We start from the raw sequence: 18,721 nt of genomic DNA on the forward strand, positions 1-18,721 counted from the left end.
TTCAATACATACATGGATGTTCTTATTCCTCCAGTCCTGTGTTAGGCATTCTGCTAGGCATGGGCAATTTCAGGGATGAGGATGGATTGGACACACTCTTGCCTCCAAAGAAGTTCAAGAGTCATTCACTGCAAGCATGCTTTCCCTGTCATCTGGGCAAATGGCTTGCACAGCACTTTTTTTACCCCTTTAAGATACTGTCCACATACACTGAACCCACACATGGAAAATTAAGACTCTGGAACTTGGGAACACAAAAGGCACTTTTATCAATTGTTTAGAAAAATGCTTCTCCAGAGGGGGATCTGCCCCCATCCTAGAAATTCTTTGAATCCAGAGACAACTGCAACTGTTTGTTCTCATATCAGTACAGAAGGCCAGAACAGCTGCCAATGCTGTCCCATTCTTTGATTTGCCGTTTTTTCAGGGTAGAATGAGAGTAAGTAGAATCCACATGAAGCTTGCTTTCTTTCTTTCTTTCTTTCTTTCTTTCTTTCTTTCTTTCTTTCTTTCTTTTTTCTTTTGATTTTTGAGACAGGATTTCTCTGTATAGCCCTAGCTGTCCTGGAAACCAGGCTGGCCTTGAACTCAGAAATCTGCCTGCCACTGTCTCTCAAGTGCTGGGATTAAAGGCATGTGCCACCACTGCCCAGCCACATGAAGTTTTCTAGGATGTTCAGGCTTGCAAACAGTTTTTAAATGTGAATACTCTGCAAGAGAAGTGTAAATCTTAACCATCTGCATAATAGTGTTTTATGGCTACTGGTTGATAAATTGCCCACACATAAACACATCAAACAAATGAGTGAATGAGGTGCCCTCAGATTTCAACACTCACCAAAGCAGTCAGACTCATATGAAATGCAGAAACACAAACTAAAAGCAAGCGCTCAGGATTGAAACACAGAAACACAGGGTAAAAGCACTCAGGGTTGGCAGGATAGTTCCATGGGGGAAGTCACCTGCTGATGAGTTCATATCCTCGGACTCACATGGTGGAAAGAAAACAGCTCTGAAGAGCTGTCCTGTAACTGCCACATGCATGCAGTCACGTGTTCATGCATGCATTAGTCCGCACACGCACACACACACACACACACGCACGCGCACACACACACACACACACACACACACATACACACATACACATAAACACAGAGTAAAATAAGTGGTGCTCCATTTAGATACAATTCTTTGTTTTCAACTACCAGAATTGCAAAGACTAGGAAGTTTTATAGAAGTCCATGTTGGTGAGAATTTGCCAAACTTTGCACCTGCAAGGAATAGGGAATTTGCGTGGTCTTTCTCGAAAGCAATCAGGCAGTCATTGTGGAGAAGGGCAGGGAAAGTCACTGCTGTGTGCCTTACAAGAAGAGCCAGCTAAATGGCCCCCTCTGCACACCGGCTAGTCGCTCACGCGACAGAGTGCTGGAGAACACTGCAAGGACAAACTTCCTTGGCTTATTAGTGAGCAAAGATTCAAGTCACAGGAAGGAAATAACATCTGAATTTGCTCTAGTTTTGCAGGTGCTAGAAAAATGCTTGATTTTGACATAGAATTCACAAAGTTTGGAAAGAAAATGGTAAAAATTGGAAACAAGTCATTCATATCATTTAGAAAGTTGCCATAACATAACGTTTCTTACACTGATTATTTTGTCTGACACATAGATGCTCAGACTCCTACCGGCACTGTGTCTACTGGCCCAACTGTGTCATCTTCACATGAAGCCAACTGCTGGTATGTATTCATTATGCTTTATTAATTAAACTAGTGTTTTTATTTAATTATGTTAATTTTAAGGATGTCATCTTGAGCTCTCAGAGATTTTAAAATGACTTTAAATACTTGAGTCTTTGTACATGAGCACGAGGACTCAGTTGCTTTACTATCATGGCTAAAAACAAGCCCATCGTAGCAATTCAAAATAAATTGAACCTGGTGGGGGAGCTGGTGGAAGAACTAGAGAAGCAGATGGGGATTGCAACCTCATTGGAACAACAACATAGGCTGGCCTGACAACCCAGTTCTCCCAGAGACTAGACCACCAACCAAGGAGTGCACCTGGAGGGTTCCATAGCTCCAGATACATATGTAGTAGAGTATGGCCTTGCCCGACATCAATGAGAGGGGAGTTCCTTGATCCCAAGGAGGTTTGATGACCCAACGTAGGGGGATGCTGGAGCAGTGGGGCAGGAGAGTGTAAGTGCGTGGGGGAGCATCCTCATACAGGCAAAGGGGAGGGGAAGGGCAGATGTGGGATGGAGTGGTGGTGGAGGGGTAACCAGGAAGTGGGATATCATTTGAGACGTAAATGAATGGAATGATTAATAAAATAGATAGATAGATAGATAGATAGATAGATAGATAGATAGATAGATAGAGTTAATTGGTGATTTTAGTTTGCTATTGGGACCTGACATCTTCATGGCAATCAGACTTACTCCCTGTCTTAGTCAGGGTTTCTATTCCTGCACAACATCATGACCAAGAAGCAAGTTGGGGAGGAAAGGGTTTATTCAGCTTACTTCCACATGGCTGTTCATCACCAAAGGAAGTCAGGACTGGAACTCAAGCAGGTCAGGAAGCAGGAGCTGATGTAGAGGCCATGGAAGGATGTTCTTTACTGGCTTGCTCCTCCTGACTTGCTCAACCTGCTCTCTTGTAGAGCCCAAGACCTCCAGCCCAGGGATGGCACCACCCACAAGGGGCCCTACCCCCTTGATCACTAATTGAGAAAATGCCCCACAGCTGGACCCCATGGAGGCACTTCCCCAACTGAAGCTCCCTTCTGTGATAACTCCAGCCTGTGTCAAGTTGACACACAAAACTAGCCAGTACACTCCCTGACTTATAAATGGCTGAAAACTGGAAGAATGGTTAAAGTGTTTACCCAGTGGTTCTCAGCCTACGGGTTATAACCTCTTTGGGGTTGTATATCAGATATTTGCATTACAATTCATAACAGTAGCAAAATTACATTTATGAAGTAGCAACAAAATAAATTTATGATTAGGGTTCACCACACTATAGAGAACTGTATTAAAAGGTCATAACATAGGAAGGTTGAGAACCACTGGTTTATAGCATGAATGGTAGAGTTTTGAATTAATTTTATCTTTTCCTTGACTTTCCATGTATTATTTTAAACATTTAAAAATGAGCATAATTATTTTATAATTATTATAAAGTTTAAAGCAAAAAGTAAAAGTAATTTGTGTTATAGAGAATTTTTTAAGAAAATGTTGTGAGTTTATATTGTCATTTAATTCTCAGAGATTATAAATCTGAATGGAAATAAATATGACACATCATTTCGATCATTAAGGTGAATGCATTCATCTTCTAGAGTCTGAATGACAAGTATTTTTATACTTCATCACTAAGATGGCAATCCCAATGAACAGATAAGAATAAAAATAATTTAGCAAGGGCTGAAAAGAAGGCTCAGTGGATAAGCATGTGGACCTGAGTTCAAGTTCCTACTGCCCAATTAAAAAGCCTGGCATGGCCATATACATCTACAGCTCCAACTCTGTGGGACGCAGAAACAGAAGGTCTCTGGTGTTTGCCAGCCTCCAGTCTCGTTCTTAACTTAAGGGTTAAAGTACTCAGCAGACCCTGATAAATATGATGCCAACAGTACCCAGAAGGAATGGAAATAGGATTGATGTGATCCAGGAAAAGAGAACATCTGCCTGACTCCACAGAAGACCTCTAGCATGAAAGATGTGTTTCAGAAACTTATCTTTACATTGAAGGTAAGAAGGCTTACCTGCATAACTGTGCCTTGACCAAGGACCAAGGACAAGGAATCCAACCCTGTGTGGCCAGAAAAGGCTGCTCCAGAGGCCTAGGCCAACTCCACAGGGTGCTCCAGGGTAGAAGACATAGAGGCTAAGGGAGCAGAACATAGAACAGAATGGGTTCCGCAGGATGTGGGGAGCTACAGTAGTGCCCAATGGCACCCCCAAATATCTCTTTTCCCTAGGCGTTCAACAAATCAGATGAGAAAATGCATCATAAAAATGAGTTCTCTCCCCAGAGAAGGTTCAGCTGGCAAAGACGAGGATCTCAATTCAAGACCCCAGAATCCATGCAAAAAGCAGGTAGACTGTACTTGTTATCCCACAACTGGGAAGGTAGAGACTAGTGACTCCTTCGGACCACTGGCCAGCCAGCCTTACCTATTCAACAACTCCCAGGCCAGGCCAATGAGAGACCTGGTATCTAAAAAGGTGCCTGGCATCTTAGATGAACTACACCAAAGATTGACCTCTGGCTTCCACACACATGTACACATGTATCACCCCCACAAACACACACACACACACAATATATATACACACACACACATATACATATATATACAGGCATACACATACCTTCTCTAGATCAGGACTTACTAATCATTTTTTTATAAATATGGTAATACTATAAGCTATGTGAACCCTAAAGTAACTGTTTTAGCTGCTTTACTCAAACATTCTGAAGTGGCCACGGAAAATATGGAAACACATAGAAATTGTTAGATCACAATAATGCCATGTAGACATGGAACTTTGATATCATATGATTTTGATCATAAAATATTGTTTTGGATCTTTTCCCCAACATCTAGAGATGAAAGCCATTCATCACTTGCAAGCCATACACTTCACAGGCCTTGGATTTGCTGTGAACTGTGACTTGTTAGCACCAGCAGGAGGTTGGTGCCTTTTAGATTCTAGACTATGAATATAAGGAGAGCATCTGATTTTATATTAAATAGATAACAGAAACACACAGATATACAAGCACACACACAAAAACACGCTCACGTGATGAACTTGGACTCAATAAACAGTCTTACCTTTACTGTGGAGTATAAACTCTAGCATGTTCCATTCTATCACACTTGATTTTATTTATTAATGCTGTTGAGATCTACTGAATTGCTTTTCCAGCTTCCCAGTGTGTCATATCATATCCAGTGTGAAAAAAATGCTCAAGATCAATCAAAATCTGTGTTCTGGACAGGATTGGCATCACAGTCACTGGCCATTTCATATTCCTCAGTGCTAATATTACTTAGAATCTGTCCATAAATAACACAAAGACTGAAGAAAAGCAACAAAAACAACAATAATACTATCAGAGACCTGTGAAGGACAGCTTGACAGGATTGCCTGCCTCTACAGGAACTTCCAGATGGCTCCCTGCCTGTGTAGATGGGTGATGCATCCATTTTGTCTGAACTGAACAGAATTCACAACAAAGAAAGAATTTAAAGCAAGCGCAAGTCCCAGCCTGAAACCCAAAGTGTGGCACATCCTGGAGTCTGGACCATCGCATGAAGCCCTAAGGCTGCCAGTTGAGGTATCTGAGAGGTGTGACAATTACAAACCGTTACCTCTTCATGCCACTCAACTAAGTATTAAAATAGAGCAGACTATGCGTGATTTTTTTTTAAGTTCGCTGTGATTGGAGAGCAAAGGCTACTTGGCTCCTTTCCTAACTGTGGACAGTTCATATTGTCACTTTGCAGAGGTGTGGCTGGCCGCTGGAAAAGAGGCAGTACTCGAAAGCTGCCTGGTGACAGCTCTTCTGTCACTCTTGAGTCTTGTGTCCTCATTTATTCTTTGAGACACAGTTATTGTCTGCATTTGTGGGGCAATGTGTGATTTTAATACCTGTGTATGCTGCATCTAGATCCTATCCTAGCTAAATTTTAAACGCTGTTCTGAAGGAAGCAGAGAGAGATCCATTTGAAATCCCCTTAAGGCTAGCCTCCCATGGTGGTACAAGTATGTCATCCCAGCAGTCCGTGGCCGCCATAGCTGATCTGCTGAGACACTACATATACATATACATATATACACATACATATGTATATGCATATATGTGTGCATATATATACACATACATATGTATATGTATACATACATACACACACACACACACACACACACATACACACACACACACATATATATATATACACAAAGATATGGTCCATGCTTAGTCAAGGTCCCCAGCCACCCCATTCTCATTTCCCCACCAACACTTTGTAGTGACAGGCTTTTGCCCTTTTCTGACCCAACTTCACTACAGATTAGAAAACAACTATTGTTTTTTGTTTTGCTTTTAGTTAAAGAGAGGTGAAATTGCTCAAGCTTAAACATGCAAACAACCCAAAATGTATACAAATTGAATTACAGTGTAAGAGGGGATCAATTTTATTTAAGTTTTAACTGTGTATTTAACAGCAGCACCGCATCTATTACCATATTAGAGAAGAACTCATCACCTACCCTACTAATTTGGAAAGACATAGATACATTAACGTTTATGTTTGCTGATATAGTGTGCTGATTCCCTGTTTAAAGGATGGGGGATAAAAGTCCTTACAAGTTCATTACTCAAACTTTTGGGTTTTATCACATGTAACATAGTATCAAACAGTCAGAAGCAATGATGGTAGGTCCAGCCATTTTATAAAGAGAGAGAGAAAGCTGAAATGCCCTCTCTCTTCACAGCATGGCAATTTCAATCTATTGCATAAACATAGCCACTATATCTAGTCCTAAGAGAAGAAAACAACTATTTTATGTGCAATGCCTAAGCCAGTTTGTGGCAACACAGTCATTGACAAAACAGGAGACTGCTTTCAAGGGGCACATAAAGAACCTCAAGTTCAGCAAGGTGTGCATGGAAAGCCATTGATGGCCATGAAGTTGATGGTCCCCCATGATGCTAGCCACTGTTCATTCCTTAGAGGTAGGGTCATCCTCCGAGTAGCAGGATTATGGTCCTTCAACACAATATACACATATATATACAGAATGAAGTTAGAGTCCAAGCTCCTTCCTTTTCAAGTCAGTATTGGGTGTCCCACCATTTGCTCGCCTTGTTAGCCCTATGCAATGTTCACATTTTTCTATTTTCTTTCTATTTTACTGTTTTAGAATGTTTGTTTGAATTTGCAATGCAATTTTTTTTCTCACTGTGCTTATTTGTTGTTGTTTAACTTGTCTACTTTACACAAGCTAGAGCCATGGGAAGAGGGAACTCCATTTGAGGAACTGTTTTCATCAGATTGGGCCATGAGCAAGTCTGAGGGGCATTTTCTTGATTGCTGATTAATATGGGAGGACCCAGCCCACTGAGGGCATGCCACCCCTGAGTAGGTAGTAGATGGCACTGGATTATGTAGGAGGGAGCCACTAAGCAAGTTAGAATGTGCTGGTTTGAGTGAGAATGGGTCCCATAGGCTCATATATTTGAATACTTGGTCCCCAGTCAGGGGAACTGTTTGGGAAGGATTAGGAAGTGTGGCTTTGTTGGAAGAGGCACTTCATTAGGGATGAGTTTTAAAATCTCAAAAGCCCAGGCAGGCCAAGTCTTTCTTTTATAAATTGTCTTGGTCGTGGTGTTTTGCAACAGAAATAGAAACGAAACTATGACACAGGGGAAGCAAGCCATTAAACAGTGTCCCTCCATGGGCAAGTTCCTTTTGGTCATAGTGTTTATTACAGCAATAGAAAGCAAACTAGGACACTTGCTTGATGATTAGATTTGCTTGTGGTCAAGTTAATTCCTTGGCAGCTCTTGTTTAGTCATCTGGCTTTCTAGGGTGCCAGTGTTTTACTTATGCAGCAGATTCCAGTCTTTCATATAGCTTCTCTTACGGAGCATCTTCTGAAGTGTGACAATGTACAGAAGTGACAGAGACTGCACCACCATTAGACATCTGCAGGTGCTCTCAGAAGCCATGACAATGAATGAATCTGCTGGGAACGTGCTCAGAGATAGTGGAGGCAGGGGGGAGGAGGGGTGGCAAAGCACAGCGAGAAGACCCTGGCAAGGATCTATGGGAAAAGTAGAGAAGCAATAGCTGGATGTGGAGTTGGGAGAGAGCAAAGAAAACAGATCATTGGTGAGCAGAGCAGGTTACTGAGAGAACCAGAACCTTGGAGGGAAGTCAGGCTGCACAGGGTCCAGGGGGAAAATGAATTGTTTTTAAAATGATTTAAGACTAAGAACCAAGAGGGATATTTCTAACAAAAAGTTAAGGATTAATTAACTCTCATGCTACTGGGATTTTTATATTTTTAAGAATTCTGAAAAAAAAAAGTCACACGTTTAGATTAATTAATGTATATAGAGGGCTTACAGCAGTACTTGAGTTTGTTTTGGTCTCTGGGGAAGCAGGCACTGAGATAAAATTAGGAATGCAAAAGATCATTGGGGGTATGATCATAAAAAAAATAAAAAGAGGCTAGGAACAGGAGAAGGATGCAGTGCACCTGCCTGACATGCACGAGGCCCTGGCTTAGGTTGTCAGTACAGAGATGGATGAGGGGATAGGGAGAAGGTGAAAGCAGGATTGGGAAGGGGCACCCTTCAGAACAGGATATAGATCTGACAGTTGTGTCAGCATACTGGGACCTTGACGACTGTTCATCCTAAACACCATGTCAGATGGTAACAAGACAAAAGCAGTTGCCCCAGAGGTAAAGAGGTAAGTATGGCTAACATGGACTAAGGGAGCAGAGACCAGAAGAGGAGACCAGAGGTGGTGGAGCACGAAGTGTATGATATTGATCACTAGTGTAAGATTTCTAATAGGTAAGGCTTTGGGTAGGACAGTGACATTCACTAACTAGTGTCGCACAAATATCATAAATGGCAGAGCCAACAAGACCCATGTAAAAAGCTGATCACGCCAGCATGTTCTTGTAACACTAGCACTGTAGGGAATGGGCATAAGATTGCTGTGGTTTGCTGGCTAGCAATTGCCAAAAAACAGTGAGCTCTGAGTTCACAAGACACCTTGTTTCAAAGGAACAAGGCAAATAATGACAGAGTAAATCAGCTTACATCTTCCTCTGGACTGTGTGTGCACTCATGAGCATGTATACACACACACACATGCACACACACACACACACACACACACACACACACGCATACACGCACGCACATGCACACACACACACACACACACACACACGGACACCATGACTAAAGTAACTCTTATAAAGACAACATTTAATTGGGGCTGGCTTACAGATTCAGAAGTTCAGCCCATTATCATCAAGGCAGGAACATGGTGGCACCTAGGCAGGCATGGTGCAGGAGGAGCTCAGATTTCTACATCTTCATCTGAAGGCCACTAGGGGAAGACTGACTTCCAGGCAGCTAGGATGAGGGTCTTAAAGCCTACACTCACAGTGACACACCTACTTCAACAAGGTCACAACCTCTAAATAGTGCTTTTCCTTAGGCCAGTCACACACAAACCATCATACTTATCATATACCTCCATACATGTAGAATCACCCTTTTTAAACCTTTGGGAAAACATGTATCTTTATATGGTATGGTTTAAAAATCCAGAATTCCGTTATCTAAACTATCTAACCATAAATGAATGGAACATTGTTGACTAAGAAAAGAGGGAAGTCCAGGGAAAACCAGTGATTGTGTTAGGGATGTTAAATTTGATGTGCCACTTCAGTATGCTCTCAACCCTCATCTTCTATTTACAATAGATGGTGATTAACACAGACACCCACAGCTGGCCATGGTATAGAGAATAAGAGGCTGCAGAGGACTCAGCCATAAGAGATAGATAGATAGATAGATAGATAGATAGATAGATAGATAGATAGATAGATAGATAGATAGAGACACAGACATAGACACAGACACAGACACAGACACAGACACAGACACAGACACAGACACAGATACAGACACAGACATAGATATAGATATATCACTCCTCACCCTTTCTCCCAAGCATGGAGATCATTGCAGGAAAGGAGATTGAAGGAGCATAAGAGCCAGAAGAGGCAGACAGCAAGGACACAATAGGAAAGCTGAACATATGCACTCGCAGAAGTTACAATACCATGCAGAAAACCTGTGCAAGCCCAAGCCAGACCAAATCCCATCATGGAGAGACGAGTTGGATGCACTACTACTAGTGGTAGGGTAATTGACAATCATCAGCAACTGAGAAAGGGTTTTCTCTAAGAGCTTAGAGTAAGTTGATAAGTTGGCTGTGCTCTAATGGAAGAACATATACCCAAGAACATTTTAAGCAGCACAAATTGGTCTTGAAGGTTTTTTTTTTTCATTAAAGGACACAAAGTTGAATTGATAGAGAAAGAGATGGGTCTGAGAAGAGTTGAGGGGATGAATATGATCAAAACACTTTGTATGAAGCTAGAAACTTACAAAGAACTTAAAAATTGGCATGTATGTTTAGCGCAATAAACACTCCAAGTGTATAATCAAGTACAAAAATCCTGCATTCAGAAAACAAATCTGATCTAGATATATACATTTGAGAACTTTCTAAATATCAATGGCAATTCACAATTGATATTGAGGGCTAGAGAGAGGGCTCAGTGATTATGAGTACTTGCTACTCTTCCAGAGGACCTGTCTTAGTTACAGTTACTATTACTGTGATGAAATACCAAACCAAAGCAACTTGGAGGAAAGGGTTTACTTGGCTTACAATTTCATATCACTCTTAATCACTGAAAGAAGTCAGGACAGGAACTCAAACAGGGCAGGAAATTGGAGGCAGGAGCTGATGCAGAGGCCATGAAGGGGTGCTGCTTACTGGCTTGTTCAACCTGATATTTTTAGAACCCAAGGTTCTTATAGAACCTCGGCAGCCCAAGAGTGGCTCCACCCATAATGAGATAGGTCCTCCCCCATTGATTATCAATTAAGAAAACACCCTATAAGCTTGCATGCAGCCCAGTCTTATGGAGGAAACTCCTTTATATCCAATGACTCTGGTTTGTGTCAAGTTAACATAAACCTGGACAGCCCAGGACCCAAGATCTGTTCCTAGCACCCATATAGAGTAGCTTCCAACAGCCTAGAACTCTCATCTGCCCTCTTTGGGCACCACACACACACACACACACACAGAGAGAGAGAGAGAGAGAGAGAGAGACAGACAGACAGACAGACAGACAGACAGACAGACAGACAGACAGACAAATCTTTACAAATTCATGTTAGGATAAGCATAATGCATGAAAGTGAAAATAAAAGGTGAGTTCACTTGATGTCAAGAAGATGGAGAAGTAGCAGAAAAGCCATATATTCTGAAAAAGATTAAGAGTGGGAAAAACAAAAGGAGCTATGCTGTGGTGTCTTCCCCTTTGGGTTATACTTCCCATAGTGTCCCAGGTCCCACTGTCATTGTCCTAGTCTCACTCCTGGTTGACCAGGAGTCAGAAGCCAGGGATCATGCAAACTTCTCTTCCTTTTGTTAGTGTCAAGTATGGTGTTCTCTCTCTCTCCTCTTGCTGCCAGGTTCTCCATCTTACCTCCACTCTTCATTCATACCAGGCATTCCTGTTTGCTCTCCCCACTTCACAGTGGAGTGTGTTAGGTTAGCCCAGTATGACACATAGTCACTCCTGTGCCCAAAGTTGCCATTGTCACAGTAGGGTCTACCTTTAAGAACTTTCTTCTACATAGAACCCTTTAAGGAAGCATGTCCTTTAATGTCCCTTTGGAACCAATTACAAATATCTCCTAACTTTGACAGAAATCCCAGCACCACAGAACCCAACACAACAGAAAACAGGCAGAGCAACCAGACATTATAGCTACTGGCTTTCCTGTTCAGAGGTGAGTCTGTACCCACACCTCAGGGCCCACCTGTATGCCTACATCATCAGTTTGTTTTTATTGTGTTTTGGGGAGGAACCTGATGCTCTGTCCCTTTCTCCTCTAGTATCTTTATTGAAAGCAAGATGGCACAAACAGGGTACAAGGGCATCTGGGCTTCTGTGAGGCTGTATATATCAACAGCCAGTGCTGGCGGCTGACGGCAAGGCTAGAGCCTCTCAGCAGGTGCTCTACTAACAATTGGGGAGACAAATCTTCACTCCACAGGATTGCCCCAAATACTGTATAAATACTGTATCCTTGTCCTATTTACACCAAAGTTCCAGGAACACCAGTCACTGTGACAAGTGCACCGTGGCCTGTACTTCCCTGCCTAGTTCTGCTCTATGTCGAGTAGAGGCCAACACTTCTCTCGCTCTCTGGTAGGATGAGGAATGGAGTGATAGATCTCAGTATATGGAGGAAACACTTTCTTACAAATACTACTTAGAGATAGGATGAGCTGTTTGGGAGGATGCTGTAGCTTTCTATGACAAATGGTAACAAATTATCATGAATTTAGCTTCTTAAAGCAGCAGTCATTTATTATTGTACAGCTCCCCTCTCTTCCATGTCATCTTTGTCTTTGAGAATAGAGAGCTCATGTGGTAGGCAGAATTCTGAAGATGCTTCACAAGATTCCCATACCCTGGTAACTAACTCACATCAACCTGTCTAGTGCTGTGAAAGGATCCTGCAGATATAACTAAGGTGACTTGTCGTCTGAACCTAAGTTTGGGAGATGATCTTCCAGGTAAAGTCAAAATAATTGTATGAGCCTTGTGCGCACGCGCACAAGCACAAACACACACACACACACACACCTACTAGAGGAGATCAAACATGGCCTCATGCATGCTTATCAAGCACTCTGATTAAACTACACTCATCCCTTTCATATAAACCTTTAAGGGAAGCTGCAGAGAGCACAAGGAATGAGGCAGAAAGGAAACTGGTCATATCTAATTATAAGAAGGACCCTGCCTGCCACTGCTGGGGAAGGTACACACAGGAAGCATGGGAAGAAATACAATAGCACCTGAGGATAAAAGACACAGCCAGTGAGGGAGCAATGACCTGATGACCATAAGGAACTGAACTTTGGCACACTGAATGAGCTTGGAGACTCAGGTGTCCCTCAGAGATTCCAGGATGGAACACAGGCTGGCCAGAACCCCTGTTCCAGCACTGGGAGAATCAGAGAAGATCCACTGGAACCTACTGTGCTTGGGTTTCTGACCTCCTGAGCTGTACAGTAATAAACAGCTTCCGCTTTAAGAGGCTAATTCATGATAATTTGTTACCACGGTCATAGAAAGCTACGACACCCTCCCAAACAGCTCGTTCTATCTCTAAGTAGTAATTGTAAGAAAATGTCTTATCCTCATACTGAGATCTATCACTCTGTTCCTCATCCTAACAGAGTCCATTGCTTGTAGCCAGGAAGACAGTCAATGCTATCTATTGCAACTCACCTTCCTTTGGCCCAAAAAGCCCCTGTGTTCCTTCATCCTGGTTGATTTTTGCCAAATGTACCCCAGTCTGCTTAAGTCCCTAGATTTATAGTCTATCTAAGTGGAAATTTGCTCTAACAACAAAGTAAATTTTTGAAAAGCCATTCTGATCTGGGACACTGTACTGGCTGGCTTTGTGTGCCAACTTGACATGGGCTGGAGTTATCACAGAGAAGGGAGTTTCAGTTGGGGAAGTGCCTCCATGAGATCCAACTGTGGGGCATTTTCTCAATTAGTGATCAAGGGGGTAGGACCCCTTGTGGGTGGTGCCATCCCTGGACTGGAAGTCTTGGGTTCTATAAGAGAGCAGGCTGAGCAAGCCAGAGGAAGCAAGCCAGTAAGGAACATCACGCAATGGCCTCTGCATCAGCTCCTGCTTCTTGACCTGCTTGAGTTCCAGTCCTGACTTCCTCTGGTGATAAACAGCAATGTGGAAGTAAGCTAAATAAACCCTTTCCTCCCCAACTTGCTTCTTGGTCATGATGTTTGTGCAGGAATAGAAACCCTGACTAATACAGACACTTTGCTCTTCTATTGCAAAGAAGAAAATTTTCCATCTTTATCACTAGAGAGAAATATTTTCTGGACCATCAATTATTCGTCAAAAACACTATTTTAAGTGACCTGGAATTGAGGAAGTAGAAGACTAGAAAACAGTTAGGAAGGTTTCAAAGGGATGGATCTCTATGAACATCATAGGCTGAGATAATTAGGATTAAAATTCAACACTTAGGTAGTTAGCAGAAATTACCCTGAGAAATAGGCTCAGCAAAAACCAGTGTCCTCTGGGAATTAGAATAGTGTCTTTTATCTGGCTGGCTGGGCTTTGATCAGAATAAAGTCTTCAATTGTTCTTGGAACAAGGGCTCTGACAAGACATCAGGGAACTGGGGGATGGAGTATTACTTCCCTGATCCTCAGCTCAGAGAGCCTGAGATCTGCTGAATTCATGATTAGCTGCGATGGAAATGGAGACCTTTAAGATCAAAGGCAAACTGGAAGTAGAAACAGCATGTGAACAGCCATTACAAGCACAAACTGATCCAAAAGAGTGTTGTGCTAAAGGACACGTGAACAAAGGGGATCAGGGCTGTTGGGAATCGTTTGGGAAGTGATCAGGAAAAATATAAATTGGATAAAGTGAATGTTGATTCCCTTGATATTGCAATCAAATGGTCCCAATTTCCTATGTACACAGGTGTTTTCTTTTAATTAAATGTTACATACTTTTGGAAGTGTTTTGGTTTCTTTAAATGAGATAAATAGTAATTACTCAAAAAAAAAATGCTCTGTTCATGGAACTGGCTGGAAATGCCTGCTGACTGGTCGAGTAATGAGTGAAGACATTGTTCTAATTCAAGGCAGATCCCTTGGGAGAAAGCTAAATTGAGTCAGAAGAAACCATATGTCCCCGATTCCTTATCCTCCCTTTCTACATGATCTGCCACTCTGGGGTGACTTCTACATTAGAAGCAGGTGCTAATTAAGAATGAAGAACTGGGGCTGGAGAGATAGCTCAGTTGGTAAAGTGTTTGCCTTGCAAGCATGAGGACCTGCATTTAATCAGCAGCACCATAAAAAAGCTGAACATGGTGGCATATATTTGTAACCCTAGTGCAAGGGAGGCGGAAACAGACAGATACACAGTGTTCACCCGCCAGCTAGAACAGCAGCCAGCAAACCCCAGGTCCCAGTGAGAGACCCTGTCTCAAAAAAACAAGATGGACAGCTTCTAAGACATGCCATCTGAGGGTGGCCTTTGACATATGCACATGCATTCAATTACACACACACACACACAAGAATAAATTCTCTACCCCACTGTTCCAGACCCACTGAATCAGCATCTGGGAGAAGAAATGCTTGTGCTTTAAAATACAAGTATGTGAAATTAAATGTAGATTTTTTTTAAGTGGACTGTTCTATTGGGTTTGATGAATGTTTATATTCCATGTAAATACCATCCTAAACAAGACTTCTAGTGCCCATAAAGCTTCCCTAAGTGTTTGCCCAGTCAAACACACACGCTCTTGGAAGGAACCACAGTCCCAAATCCCTATGTATGCTTAACTCCTGAGACACTCAGATCACCTAACAATAGAGGGCTTCTTTTTAATGGTAAGTAACACTCATCAAATTTGAATGCTACACTGTATTATATATTCATCTAGTAATGAACACTGGGATTATAGGTTCATTTTTTACGCTGTGTGATCAGTTGCTACAAATGTAGCAGATTAATCAGCCCACAGTTATTATCATTTCTATAGGTTAGAATTTCAGCTTTTAGCTCATGTTTTTGTATAGACATTTGCTTTCACTTTTTTTAAATTATAAAACTCACTTTATTGTAGAGAACTTTCAAGTCATCATAACCAAGAATTTGCTTGATGTACAGACCCTGTGTCTGTATATGTCAGTGAGCTTCAGTACAGTTAGAATAACCGTTGGGAAGTCACAGAGCTTCACTTTGGATTGCACACCTTTACTATTAATCACATTTTAATGCACTTTTCTACCACTACCCCAAAAAGGAAAAGAACACTGAAAAATCCATGCCAGGATTAAACTAGAAAAACAATTAGCTTTATAGCCTCTTTACAGCTCACATCCTTTATCTATACCCCATTTTCTCGTTAAATAATGCTACCCTTTCTTGTTCTCCTTTATATATGTTATATTGTGTCCACATGTACTTTTGTTTATAAATAGTCGTATGTGCTGATTACTTTTTGTCCACTAATCAAACCTGGACATATCTGGAAAGAGAGATTCTCATTTGAAGGGTTGCCTCCATCAGATTGGCCTCTAAGCAAGTCTATGGGGCAATACATGGAAGGGCCCAGACTACTGTAGGTGGTGCTACCCCTGGCAGGTAGTCCTGGGTGGTATAAGAAAGCAGACTGAGCAAGCCATAGGAAACAAGATGGTAAGCAGGGTTCCTCTGTGGCTTCTGCTTCAGTTCCTGTCTCCATGATGCTGTCTTGAGTTCCTGTTTGGGCTTCCATCAGTGATGGCATATGACGCAGAAGTGTAAGCTGAAGTAAACCTTTCCCGCCCAAGATGCTTTTGGTCAGAGTGTTTTATCACAACAACGGAAAGCAAACTAGGATAAAATGAACAACTTACATTGTGGGGTTAGATATTAAGGAAAACATGCTGCTTTTTCATTCTGAGATTGAATGCCCTCACTTAATATCACATGCATTGATTGTTGCTTAGTTTCCTTCCTTCCTTCCTTCCTTCCTTCCTTCCTTCCTTCCTTCCTTCCTTCCTTCCTTCCTTCCTTCTCTCTCTCTCTCTCTCTCTCTCTCTCTCTCTCTCTCTCTCTCTCTCTCTCTGTCTCTGGCTGTCTTTCTTTCTTTCTTTCTTTGAGACATGGTTTCTCTGTGTAGCCCTGGCTTTCCTGGAACTCAAGCTGTAGACCAGGTTGGCCTTGAACTCACAGAGTTTCGCCTGCCTCTGCTTTCTAAGCACTGGGATTAAAGGCTCACTCCCCACAGTAGTGCACACCATGATATGGTGTTAGCACTGGACAGGAGTCAGGAGGAAGACAACCTTTTAATCAGATCACCACAGCCAGTTGCTTAGCACAGGGGTCTGAGAACGTATTGCAGGGCTTGCTTATTTCCTGACGAAGTATGTGGAGCATTTTTATAAAACCAGGTTCACATGAATAGATATGACTGAGTTCCTCTCTGAACAGCAGTGTTATCCTCCAGGCCAGTACAGTCATCTGCTAGCAAGAGAGCTTACAGGGAAATGCTAGGTATCCTGCCAACACTGCAGGTGAAAGAAACGGATAGACAGAAGGACAAAAAAGGAAGGCAAACTGTGCATGTAACCACTGGTCCTAGCATTGATGGGATGTACAGCAGTGTAGAACCATAAGCCCTTCCCCCTTGCTGAACAGCTGGCTTGCCTCTTTGAGATTTACAAAATGTTTCTTTAACTAAAATTAAAACAGTGTGTCCACAACCTGTGGACAGTCTGAGGAGATTAACCTGTTTAAGCACTGAGCTATTCTCTTTTCAAGTAATATACTCAAGAATCTTTTTCTTCAGTCTCCAGACAGTATTTTAAATAAAAGTTGTTCACTTTCCAGTACACTGAAGGTAGTTCAAAAGGTCTGGACACAGAAAGGGAGTGCTAAGTACCCTGTACTCAGATGAGCCATTGGACTCAGTTTGAACAGGGAAGTCTTTTATCTAGTCTGAAATGACTGAATGAAAATAGAGTTAGAACTGTGTCAGAAAATATGTTTGCAATTGGTTTGCCTAAGCTGCCTAACCTTTCTTTTTTTTTCTTTTTTTCTCTTTTTTTTTTAAACTTTTATTGCATTATGATGAGAAAAGTTACATGATTTCAATTTATCTGAATTTGTTAGCATTTAAAAATATATTCTAAGTAAATAGAATTAAATCACACTCTTGGTTACTTTTTGTGCCCCAACTCCTCCCAGAACTCCCCCTTCAATACCTACAATATCTTTTTTGTCGTATTCCTTAAAATTTATAAAATATTATAACAATAAAAAAAGTATCATAAAAGTTGTTTGATATAAAACAATCAATCTACAGTCTTATGTAGATGTTCATCTATAGCAATAGTGAAAATACATTTTTCTCAATATAAATTTTAAATAACTCCAAACATATTAACTGTATATTTCAAAATAATTCATCACTGTTAGTATTTTCTTAAATGAACATAAATATATAAAGTCTTTTTGTTTGTTTTGTATTTAGCAGAGTTTAAAATCTTGGCTCTTACTATGGTACAAGCCCAAAATAAGAACAAATTTTAGACCTTGGATTTCATTTTAATAAGGCTGTACTTCAATGACCCTCACATCACCAAAGGATATTACCTCCATTATAGCTAAGCTGAGAGTTGACAGTTCTGCTGCACCAAGAAATGAATTGTAGGCACAATTTTTGGATAAAGACTTCCTGCTATGGTCAAAGCTATTTGACTTGAGTGAGTGACTTCATTCTCAGCCCACACAGAACAGGTTACATTCATTTAAGAAATGGTAAGTGTATTAAGATGGTCTGTCCATAAAGTCATTCACCAACTGTTTCAATGAACAATGGTTCTGCTTAGAGGGTAGCACAGACATTAGGTGAGGGTAAGAATTTGGTTCATTAGCTGTGATAATTTGGAAAAGCATTCATCTCAGAGAAAGTAACTTATAAAGTCCTCTTCTTCAAACTTGATACAAGAGTTACAAACGTCAAGCAAAGCATGCAGTCTCACTCTTTGATGTTCTCTTAAAAGCAAACTCCCTAGTTAATTGTCTGTGTTTCTTTTGGGTATATAAATACCTTTGAAATATATAAGCTGTTCTGAAAACCATAGTATAGAGTAAAAACATGAAATAAACAATACTAATAGAGAGGCTGAGATAGGAGAAGCATTATTTCAAGACCCTTATGTTGTACACAGCCAGACACTGTCACAAACAAGCTGAAAGTATATATATAGATTGTACAATATTGGACCTATTTCTCCAATT

At 41.3% G+C, this 18,721-nt stretch overlaps 1 non-coding gene across 1 annotated transcript; it reads right to left on the reverse strand.

The window, feature by feature from the left end:
* Positions 1–6,456: 6,456 nt before the first annotated feature.
* Positions 6,457–6,600, reverse strand: LOC116092731. The gene has a single exon (XR_004119451.1). It is a non-coding gene; the product is annotated as a small nucleolar RNA SNORA29 (small nucleolar RNA).
* Between the last annotated feature and the right edge of the window lie 12,121 nt (positions 6,601–18,721).

Source organism: Mastomys coucha, unplaced genomic scaffold (assembly GCF_008632895.1).
Source record: "Mastomys coucha isolate ucsf_1 unplaced genomic scaffold, UCSF_Mcou_1 pScaffold15, whole genome shotgun sequence".
In the NCBI taxonomy this organism is placed as follows: domain Eukaryota; kingdom Metazoa; phylum Chordata; class Mammalia; order Rodentia; family Muridae; genus Mastomys; species Mastomys coucha.